Below are 11,508 nucleotides of genomic sequence, written 5' to 3'. Positions count from 1 at the left end.
TCTCCAGCAACTGCGGCTGCCAGGAAAAAACTCAACTTTCCTAAGAGACCCACTGATGATACCGATGAGTCAACACAACATTTTGACATCTGGTCGGGTGTAAAAGAATTGCCTAAAATTAGTGACACCTCTACCGCAACTCCATCTGATGCGGTCACCATTCAAAGAATGGTTGAGGATTATTTTAATGATAACATCCATGTAGTCCCTTTGACTACTGGCAGGAAAAAAAAGGCAATTTGGAGGCCCTTGCACAACTGGTTTTGCTTCACTTAAGCTGCCCACCCTTCAGTGTGTACTCAGAAAGAGATTTCAGCAAGTAACATTGTACTAGATTTACAACTGGGTGAATTTGCACAAGTACAATGTTTTGGGCACACAATAAGCTTGGTTCAGTATTTCTTAAAAAATGACAGGTCCATGCAGCAGAAGGTGCTGGCTGTGGCCTGCAAAATTTCAGGGCATTTTCAGCATTCAGCCACTGCATGTAGAATATTGCAGCAGCTGCAAAAACAGTTCAATTTGCCATGCCTCCAACAGAGACTGAAGGAAGAGCTACAGGCCATCATGATGTACTCGTCAAGCAAATAGATAGGGAAAGGAGGGACATGTTACCTGATGTCATGTCTGCTCAGGGCACCAAAGTGAAACATTATGACATCTGGCCAGGCTTAAAAGAATTGCCTACATATATTGACACTAGAGATGGGCGCCAACCCCCGTGTTTTGGATTTGGATCTTGATTCATGTTTGTGTTTTGGTTTTGGTTCTGTATTTTCTTTTAAATAAAAAAACAGCTAAAATTACATCATATTGACCTGTTAGCATGCAATCCAGAATTCGAGTTTGGTTTTTAAATCTAAGTTCCTAACCGTGGGAAGCTCCGAATCGGGACTTGGTTCAACTCGGTACCCCAAAGTGATTTCGAACTCGGACTCGGTTCGACTCAGAACCCCTAAATTTGGTTGTTGTCGGTTCTCTGAGAATCGGACCTGCACATTTCTAATTGATACCTCTACCATTACTCAATCTGATACAGTAAGAATAAATAGAATAATGGAGTATCACTTTAATGATCAAGTGTAGAAATTAGCATCTCACACAGTCCCTTTGAATACTGGGAGGAAAAAAGGCAATTTATAGCCCCTTGTACAAACTAGCTATGGTGTACTTAAGCTGCCCACCCTCCAGTGTTTACTCATAAAAAGTGTTTCGCGCAGCCGGCAACCTTGTGAGCGATCGGCGTAGGAGGCTACTTCCAAAAATTGTGGAAAAACTGATTTTTTTAATCAAAATGAACTACAAATTCTATGGGGAAGACCTTCACCACCAATTACAACAAACAGATACTGTAACGGTAGATGCAGTGTGGATGAGCTCATATTGTACCTGATTCAGCAGCATTCGCAGATGCAACTGCGTACACAGATCAGACGATTTTTCACTAGTGCGCACGCATAAAAGCTGCACTGCGATCGCACTGCGATTATGGACGCACAGAATAAGCCATCACGAAGTGAGTGACAGAATGTGAGCATTTGGGGAGTGGTGACAGGGGAGTGGTCATAAAAACGCAGGCGTGTATGTCCGCTTGAACCCCATTTCATGGGCGTGCATAAATTAGCCACTGCGATTACATACACTTCTTGAGTACTCACTGCGTGCAACGGGACTTGCAATTTCTACGGCTGGTCAGACCTGATGTAAATTGCACTGTGTGGTGAATTTAGGACAGATGTAGGAGGACACATCTGTAAGTGGGCCCTGCTCACAAGCTTGCAAATTAAAAATAAAACCCATAATAGACGGATTATGGGGCCTATTAATTAACAAATTCTGCCCTTCAAATATACACATGTTTAAGGGAAATCCATACAGTATTGTTGCTATGTAACAATATAGAGAGCAGGAGATATCAGAGACACCTCCTGCTTTCTGTCTGTCTGCCAGCCCTCTCATCAGCCATCCCCATAGTGCTCCGACCGCAAAAGCAGCACTCATAAGTTTCTAAGTGAGCTGATAAACCATCAGATTTACCAAGCCTGTGAAGATGGAGTTAGCCCATAGTAGCCTATGGGCTACTCTTTCGCAAAGTTTAGTGGTTTGGGATCCTCTAGGTAGCTCTCTGTCAGCTCCACAGTAAGCATGGCATTGCCAAACCCAGAGAGAAGAGAAAAATGCTGAGAATGTTTGTTTCACCTATAAGATTAATGCTGTGCAGAAATGATAAAGAATTATATTTATGAAGTTGAGAGAATGTTTGCTTCTCTTATCTTTTGTTTAATAACATATTGCCTGAATCAGAGATTTATGTTCATGCGATGATGAAAGTACATCTCCGATGTTTCCATATCTTCGCTTGTGCAGGACCCGTTCTTCAGCTCCCATAGCCTGGCCAAAGGAGCAAGCATCGCGATGGTTGCAATGGTGAACCCAGCCTTCCATGTCGGTCGCAGTACTGGGATCGCAAATGCAGCAAAGAGGTGTCTGACACCTCCTTCTGTATTTGCATCAGAGTTGTGTGCGGCTCTGTAAATCTGTATATCTCTGAATCAGGCCCATAATGCCATCTCTGGATGCACTGGAGAAAAGTAGGAAAGAAACATGCCTCTATCTGTTTTCTCCCCAGAGTGCATTTTATTATTATTACCAGTTATCTATATAGCGCACACATATTCCGCAGCGCTTTACAGAGAATATCTTACCATTCACATCAGTCCCTGCCCCAGTGGAGCTTACAATCTATTCCCTATCACATACTCTCACACATACACACTAGGGTTAATTTTATGTTTTGGAGCCAATTAACCTACCAGTATATTTTTGGAGTGTGGGAGGAAACCGGAGTACCCGGAGGAAACCCAAGCAAGCACAGGGAGAATATACAAACTCCACACAGTTAGGGCCGTGGTGGGAATCGCACCCATGACCTCAGTGCTGTGAGGTAGTAACGCTAACCATTACACCGTCTGTGCTGCATTGCTTTCACAGGTTCCTCTTACATATTCTGCACATGCGCTGGCAGGCTCACGTGCACTGGGCTTCAGTCATATGTTACCATCATTCACATTTGCCAAAGATGGCATAAAAGAACCAGTTTTCTCTTTCCTGGGAGAGTCCTTTACCCATACGTAATGACTTTCGGTACACAGGTACAGGTTTGTGTAGAAGGGGGCATTGCGGCGGTGTAAGTGTATGGTGGGGGGGACGTGGTGGCGCAAACCCTGTCCCATGCTTTACAATGCTGATATTACCAGCATTTTAAAGCAGGGGTGGGGCTATGATGTTGCAATTCCCCCCCTGGACTGCCCACTTTCGCTCAATAAGTGGGTGCGAAGGAGGGGTTGCACGGGGGGAGCGGGGGGCAGCAGCCAACCGGGGAGAGTTGCCTGGTCTTGCGGGAGCCGGAAGCGCCACCCAATTTTCGGTAGGCAACCCTGCCTTTACCACATGGTCAGTCCAGCATGTCTTTTCATATACTGTAAATACAGTACGATAATGACAGCTAACAGCGAAAACTGCAGATACTTTCATACTGTTTAGCTCACTTTTCCCTAAATAGACCCATTAGAGCTTCTTACCAGACAGAACCATGGCAGAATACATTTAAGATAATATTTATGAGAGGTGTCAGCTTAGCCACATACAGTGGAGTGTAGTATACCAGTATATCAGTACATATACAGTACATTCACATGCATTTATATACATACAGTAATAGACAAACATACATACATCACAATGGTTTGATGGCTAATCATTACCTGTCTCACCCAGTCCCTGCTGTACTACAAATTTTACTAAATCTTCTATTTCTTCTTTAAGCATCATCAGATCACCTTAATAATCAACAATAAGAATATGGGTAAAAGGGATTTCACCTGATTATTATGATTATTATCCTTTATTTATATGGTGCCATAAGTGTTCCGCAGCGCCTTACATAGTACATAGAACTAATAGGTGGACAAGAAACAATTACATTGTAAAGAGCAGACAGACAGGCGTGACACAGAAGGGGAAGATAGGGAGGCAAGAGCATGAGGTGGGTTAGGATGAGTGCTGGAAGGCCTTGTGAAGTAGTCTTGAGAGCCCGTTTCAAGATTTGTAGAGAGGTGGAGAGTCTGATGGGGAGAGGGAGAGCAATCCAAAGAGAGCAGCACGGGCAAAATCTTGGATGCGGGAGTGGGAGGAAGTAATCAGTTGGCAAGAGAGGCGGCGTGCATTTGTTGAGCGAAGTGGATGGGCGGGAGTGTGAAGGGAGAGAAGGTCAGAAATGTATGCGGGAGAGGATTTGGTGAGGGCTTTAGCACTCTGGGTCTGTTTCAGCAAGGAACGTAGTTGCTAATTCACACACAATCGGCCGATTGTTGCGTACTGCGCATGCATCACAGTGCGTATGCATGAACTAGCTATTGCGATCGGGACTGGGATTGCAGAGGCTACACAGACACCTCGCAGATTGATTAACAGGAAGTGCCGTTTGTGGGTGGTGACGGTGGGGTGGTCGGGGAAATGCAGGCATGCCAGTGTGTTTGCACGCTGTTACAGGAGAGTGCATACATTATTCACTGCGATCCATACGCAGTGTGATGTCTCATAGCATGTGTGGAAGTTATCAATTTCTGAGTAAGGACAGGGTGTGTGCAAGGGTGCATGAGGCTGCGATGGTACTCGGTTGTACCGATGTTTTCACTATTCTGCTAAGGATTTATGCAATGTAAAGTGGGCGTCCTTATGTAGTGCTGAATTTGCACTGCGATCGCAATGGATTAGCATACTATCGTATTTAAACTACGTGCGTATGCAATATTGTGTACCATAGTGAATCAGGCCCTCTGTCACATTCACACCATTACTGAACATTTGAAAACTATAAAATATTATATAAAGAGGAAAAAATAAACATAGAAAGGGAACTATTCTAACTTTTAATTCAAATATTAGTAGAAATTAGGGGTGAGCGGGTTCGGATTTCTGAAATCCGAACCCCCCCGAGCCCCCCCGATCCGAGTCCGATCCGAGTCAGGCTCGACTTTTCCCGCCTGACTCGGATCTGAAATCGAGGCAAAACGTCATCATCCCGCCTTCCGAGTCTCGCGGGTTTTGGATCCTATATAAGGTACCCGCGTCGGCGCCATTTTCTCACTCGGCTGTGGACAGTGAAGAGGGAGGGTGGGAGTTAGGGCTAGCTGGGCTGTGTAGTGTAGTGTAGTGTAGTGCTGCTGTTGTCCACTACTTCAAAGTCCATAGGGGCTGGCTGTGTTGTGCTGTGCTGCTGTTGTTAATAGGGGCTGTGTCCACTACTTCAAAGTCCATAGGGGCTGGCTGGACTGTGTTGTGCAGTCAGTTCTCCATAGGGGCTGTGTCCACTCCAAAGTCCTGTGCAGTGTCCCAGTCCTAAAGGGGTGCTGTAGTGTTGTCCAGGGGGTGCTCTGTCCATCAGGGGTGCTCCCCCCAAGTGCTAAAAAAATAATATATTTTCTGTGTTTGTGAATTGTGTGCGCAATAGCCGCACGTGCATCAACAAAGTAGTGCCAAGCGTGCGCCTGTGTCAAAAGTGAAGGGCCGGCTGGCTTGACCGTTAAAGGGTGCTGTAACCCCCAAAGTACACTCCAGTCCAAACCAAAAAAAAAATTATTTTCTGTGTTTGTGAATTGTGTGCGCAGTAGCCGCACGTGCATCAACAAAGTAGTGCCAAGCGTGCGCCTGTGTCATAAGTAAAGGGCCGGCTGGCTTGATCGTTAAAGGGTGCTGTAACCCCCAAAGTACACTACAGTCCAAACCAAAAAAATATATATTTTCTGTATTTGTGAATTGTGTGCGCAGTAGCCGCACATGCATCAACAAAGTAGTGCCAAGCGTGCGCCTGTGTCAAAAGTGAAGGGCCGGCTGGCTTGACCGTTAAAGGGTGCTGTAACCCCCAAAGTACACTCCAGTCCAAACCAAAAAAAAAATTATTTTCTGTGTTTGTGAATTGTGTGCGCAGTAGCCGCACGTGCATCAACAAAGTAGTGCCAAGCGTGCGCCTGTGTCATAAGTAAAGGGCCGGCTGGCTTGATCGTTAAAGGGTGCTGTAACCCCCAAAGTACACTCCAGTCCAAACCAAAAAAAAAAATATTTTCTGTGTTTGTGAATTGTGTGCGCAGTAGCCGCACGTGCATCAACAAAGTAGTGCCAAGCGTGCGCCTGTGTCATAAGTAAAGGGCCGGCTGGCTTGACCGTTAAAGTGTGCTGTAACCCCCAAAGTACACTCCAGTCCAAACCAAAAAAAAAATTATTTTCTCTGTTTGTGAATTGTGTGCGCAGTAGCCGCACGTGCATCAACAAAGTAGTGCCAAGCGTGCGCCTGTGTCATAAGTAAAGGGCCGGCTGGCTTGACCGTTAAAGGGTGCTGTAACCCCCAAAGTACACTCCAGTTCAAACCAAAAAAATAATATTTTTTGTGTGTTTGTGAATTTTGTGCGCAGTAGCCGCACGTGCATCAACAAAGTAGTGCCAAGCGTGCGCCTGTGTCATAAGTAAAGGGCCGGCTGGCTTGACCATTAAAGGGTGCTGTAACCCCCAAAGTACACTCCAGTCCAAACCAAAAAAAAAAGTATTTTCTGTGTTTGTGAATTGTGTGCGCAGTAGCCGCACGTGCATCAACAAAGGAGCAGCGCCAAGCGTGCGCCTGTGTCCCATAAGTAAAGAGCCGGCTGGCTCATTTCTTAAAGGCTGGTGTAACCCACAAGGTGCACTACTCTCCAGCAAAAATAAAGAAATATTTTCTGTGTTTAGCCGCACGTATATATCAAATCGATATAACATAAATGGAGGACCAAACTTTCTCCGATAAAAATAAAATACCGAAAGATCAAGAACCACTTCCTCCTAGTGCTGAAGCTGCTGCCACTAGTCATGACATAGACGATAACATGCCATCAACGTCGTCTGCCAAGGCCAATGCCCAATGTCATAATAGAGGGCACATACAATCCCAAATGACAAAGTTCAGGAAAATGACCTTGAAAAAAACATTTAAATCAGCTGAAGAGAAACGTAAACTTGCCAATATGCCATTTACGACACGGAGTGGCAAGGAACGGCTAAGGTCGATCCCTAGTATGTTCATGACTAGTGGTTCAGCTTCACATGACGATGGAAGCCCTCCTCCCACTAAAAAAATCAAAAGAGTTAAGCTGGAAAAAGCACAGCGAAGAACTGTGCTTTCTAAGAAGATATCACAAATCCCCATGGAGAGTCCAAGTGTGGTGGTGGTTGCGATGCCTGACCTTCCCAGCACTGGACGGGAAGAGGTGGCTCTTTCCACCATTTGCACGCCCCCTGCAAGTGCTGAAAGGAGCACCCACAGTCCACATGCTGATATGCAAATTGAAGATGTCACTGTTGAAGTACAACAGGATGAGGATACTGGTGTAGCTGGCGCTGAGGAGGAAGTTGGCGAGGAGGATTCTGATGGTGATGTGGTTTGTTTAAATCAGGCTCCAGGGGAGACAGTTGTTGTCCGTGGGATGAAAAAGCCCATCACGGTCATGCCTGGGCAGAAGACCAAACATTCCACCTCTTTGGTCTGGCAATATTTCTATCCAAATCCGGACAACAACTGTCTTGCCATATGTACCTTATGTAAAGGTGGAATAAGTAGGGGTAGGGACGTTAACCACCTAGGAACATCCTCCCTTATATGGCACCTGCAGCGCATTCATAATAAGTTACTGTCAAGTTCAGAAACTTTGGGTAAGACCGTAAGCAGTCCAGGGACACCTAAATCCCGTTGTCCTGTTGTATCCAAGCACCTGCAAACCACACCGTCAACTCCCTCCTCGTCAATTTCCTCCTTAGTCAGGATCGGAAGTAGTCCTGCAGGCCATGTCAATGGTATGACTGACTCTCCTATCCCAGATTCCTCCGGAGGATCCTGCATTGCTACGCCTCCTGCTGCCGCTGCTGCTGTTGCTGCTGCTGGGAGTCATTCATCATCCCAGAGAGGAAGTAGGAACACCACTACTTTTACTAAACAATTGACCCTCCAACAGTCCTTAGCGAGGAGGATGAAGTACGACAGCAGTCATCCTGAAGCAAAACGTATAACTGAGGCCTTGACTGCTATGTTGGTGTTAGACGTGCGTCCGGTATCAGCCATTAGTGCAGTGGGATTTAGACAATTGCTGGAGGTAGTGTGTCCCCGGTTCCAAATCCCATCTAGATTCCACTTCACTAGGCAGGCGATACCGAGACTGTACAGAAACGTCAGAAAAAGTGTCCTCAGTGTCCTGAAAAATGCCATTGTACCCAATGTCCACTTAACCACAGACATGTGGACAAGTGGAACAGGGCAGACTAAGGACTATATGACTGTGACAGCCCACTGGGTAGATGTATCACCTTACGCAGCAACAGCAGCAGCGTCACCAGTCGCAGCATCTCAGAAACGCCAGCTCGTTCCAAGGCAGGCTACGCTGTGTATCACCGGTTTCAGTAAGAGGCACACCGCCGACAACCTCTTAGAGAAACTGAGGGAAATCATCGCCCAGTGGCTTACCCCACTTAGACTCTCCTGGGGATTTGTGATATCTGACAACGCCACCAATATTGTGTGGGCATTACATCTGGGCAAATTCCAGCACATCCCATGTTTTGCTCACACAATAAACTTGGTGGTGCAAAATTTTCTGAAAAGCGACAGGGGCATGCAGGAGACGCTTTGGGTGGCCCGAAAAATTTCAGGCCACTTTCGCCATTCAGCGACTGCATGCCGAATACTGGAGCACCAGCAAACTCCCTTGAACCTGCCCCGCCATCACCTGAAGCAAGAGGTTGTGACGCGGTGGAACTCAACCCTCTATATGCTTCAGAGGATGGAGGAGCAGCAAAAGGCCATTCAAGCCTATACATCCACCTATGACATAGGCAAAGGAGGGGGTATGCATCTGACTCAAGCGCAGTGGAGAATGATTTCCGTGTTGTGCAAGGTTCTCCAGCCCTTCGAACTTGCCACACGTGAAGTCAGTTCAGACACTGCCAGCTTGAGTCAGGTCATTCCCCTCATCAGGCTTTTGCAGAAGCAGCTGGAGAAAGTGAAGGAGGAGCTAAGACGGAGCGATTCTGCTCGGCATGTGGGACTTGTGGATGAAGCCCTTCATTCGCTTTGCCAGGATTCCAGGGTGGTCAATCTGTTGAAATCAGACCACTACATTTTGGCCACCGTGCTCGATCCTAGGTTTAAAGCCTATGTGGTGTCTCTCTTTCCGGCCGACACAAGCCTGTAGAGGTGCAAAGACCTGCTGGTGAACACACTGTCAGCTGAAGCGGAACGTGACACGTCAACAGCTCCTTCTTCATTTTCTCCCGCAACTGGGGCTGCCAGGAAAAAACTTAGGTATCCTAAGCAACCCGCTGGCGGTGATGCAGGGCAGGCAGGACCAAGTTTGGACATCTGGTCCAGACTGAAGGACCTGGCAACAATTTCTGACATGTCTACTGTCACTGCATATGATACTGTCACCATTGACAGAATGGTGGAGGATTACATTGGTGACAGCATCCAAGTAGATATGTCAGACAGTCCATACCTGTACTGGCAGGAAAAAAAGAGGCAATTTGGAGGCCCCTGTACAAACTGGCTCTATTTTACCTGAGTTGCCCCCCCTCCAGTGTGTACTCCGAAAGAGTGTTTAGTGCAGCCGGGAACCTTGTCAGTGAAAGGCGTAGGAGGTTGCTTCCACAGAATGTGGAGAAGATGATGTTCATCAAAATGAATTATCAGCTCTTCCAGGGAGACCAGCCTCCAGAACGTACAGAGGGACCTGTGGTGGTGGATTCAAGTGGGGATGAGTTAATACTTTGTGAGGATGAGGATGTACACACTGAAGAGGGTGAGGAATCGGTGGATGAGGAGGATGAGGATGACATCTTGCCTCCGTAGAGCCAGTTTGTGCAGGGACAGATTAATTGCCAGCTTGTTTTGTGGGGGCCCAAACGAACCAATCATTTCAGCCACAGTTGTGTGGCAGACCCTGGCGCTGAAATGATTGGTTTGTTAAAGTGTGCATGTCCTGTTTATACAACATAAGGGAGGGTGGGAGGGCCCAAGGACAATTCCATCTTGCACCTCTTTTTTTTCTTTGCATTATGTACAGTTTGGGGCCTAGTTTTTCAAACTGCCATCCTGTCTGCCACTGCAGTATCACGCCTAGATGGGTCACGTGTTTGTGCCGCCCACTCGTGTCGCTTAGCATAGTCATCCAGCTACCTCGGTGCAACCTTTTGGACATAAAAACACTATTGTGAGGTGTGAGGTGTTCAGAATAGACTGGAAATGAGTGGAAATTAAGGTTATTGAAGTTAATAATAGCATAGGGGCAGAAAAACCTACAAATTCTGTGATTTTAGCTGTTTTTATGCTTTTTTTAAAAAAAATACAGATCCAAAACACAAAATCCAGAACCCAAAACACGGAAGGGTGGTTTTGGCAAAACCAATCCAGATCCAAAACATGAAGAAAGATCCAGATCCAAAACCAAAACACAAAACACGAAAAGTGGCCGGTGCACACCCCTAGAAGAAATAATTTAATAGTAGAACAAACAACGATAAAAAAGGTGTAAACATATAAGATACACATAGGGGTGGTGAGAGGTATTGTATTGTATTTCAGTCTGCCATGATCGCAGTGCTTGCGGTGGGGTAAAGTCTACCTCAAGCGCTGCGAGCAGCTCCGATGGCTCTCAATGTCACCGATTAATCATACACTTCCTGGACATGACGTGTGCTATGAAAGAAAGTTGGGAGTCTTTATACTCTGGCGTGCGCTCATTGCCGTCGCTCTCTAAGGCATACAGGGCATCCTTCCACCAGACAGTGCGATCGTGGCATTTGCATACCCGGCCCCTTTAAGCTGCGTGAGAGCGGAGAGATCCGGGTCTGAATGAGCTCCTATGTTCGTATCTATATGGAGATATAAAAGCTGAACCTTTTAATGGTGAAATGATATATTTCAAGACTGTGAGATTTGACCACCTGGAGTAAATGGGACACGGCTTTACCTGAGATTACTCTGATATATTGTAGGTGTGGACACAGCAATTGTTTCTTCAACATCTGATTCATTGGAAACCTATAGATCCATCTCCTTTAACAATTTAATTAAGCTATTTTTTATGTCTTTTTACAGGCTAATTTATTACAATTATTTTAATGATGAATGTGTATTTCTTGTGTATGGAAATTATATGTGAAGTTTACATTTATTTTATTTGACCGGTCAATTTATTATTAATAAACCTTTTATAGTAATTTATAACTAGTATGTGATTTTTACCATACCTACAGTATCTTCTTTTGTATTATTAGAATATACTGTATACTTATATGACAATAGAGTTCCTGTCTATGGTGATGTTATACACACAAAGATTAGAATATACTGTATATTCATATGACAATAGAGTTCCTGTCTATGGTGATGTCATACACACAAAGGTTAGAATATAGTGTATACTCATA

This window comes from Taudactylus pleione, unplaced genomic scaffold (assembly GCF_031769625.1).
Source record: "Taudactylus pleione unplaced genomic scaffold, aTauple2 ptg000370l, whole genome shotgun sequence".
Taxonomy (NCBI): domain Eukaryota; kingdom Metazoa; phylum Chordata; class Amphibia; order Anura; family Myobatrachidae; genus Taudactylus; species Taudactylus pleione.
The sequence above is the reverse complement of the archived record's forward strand: the minus strand, read 5'-3'. Positions refer to the sequence as shown.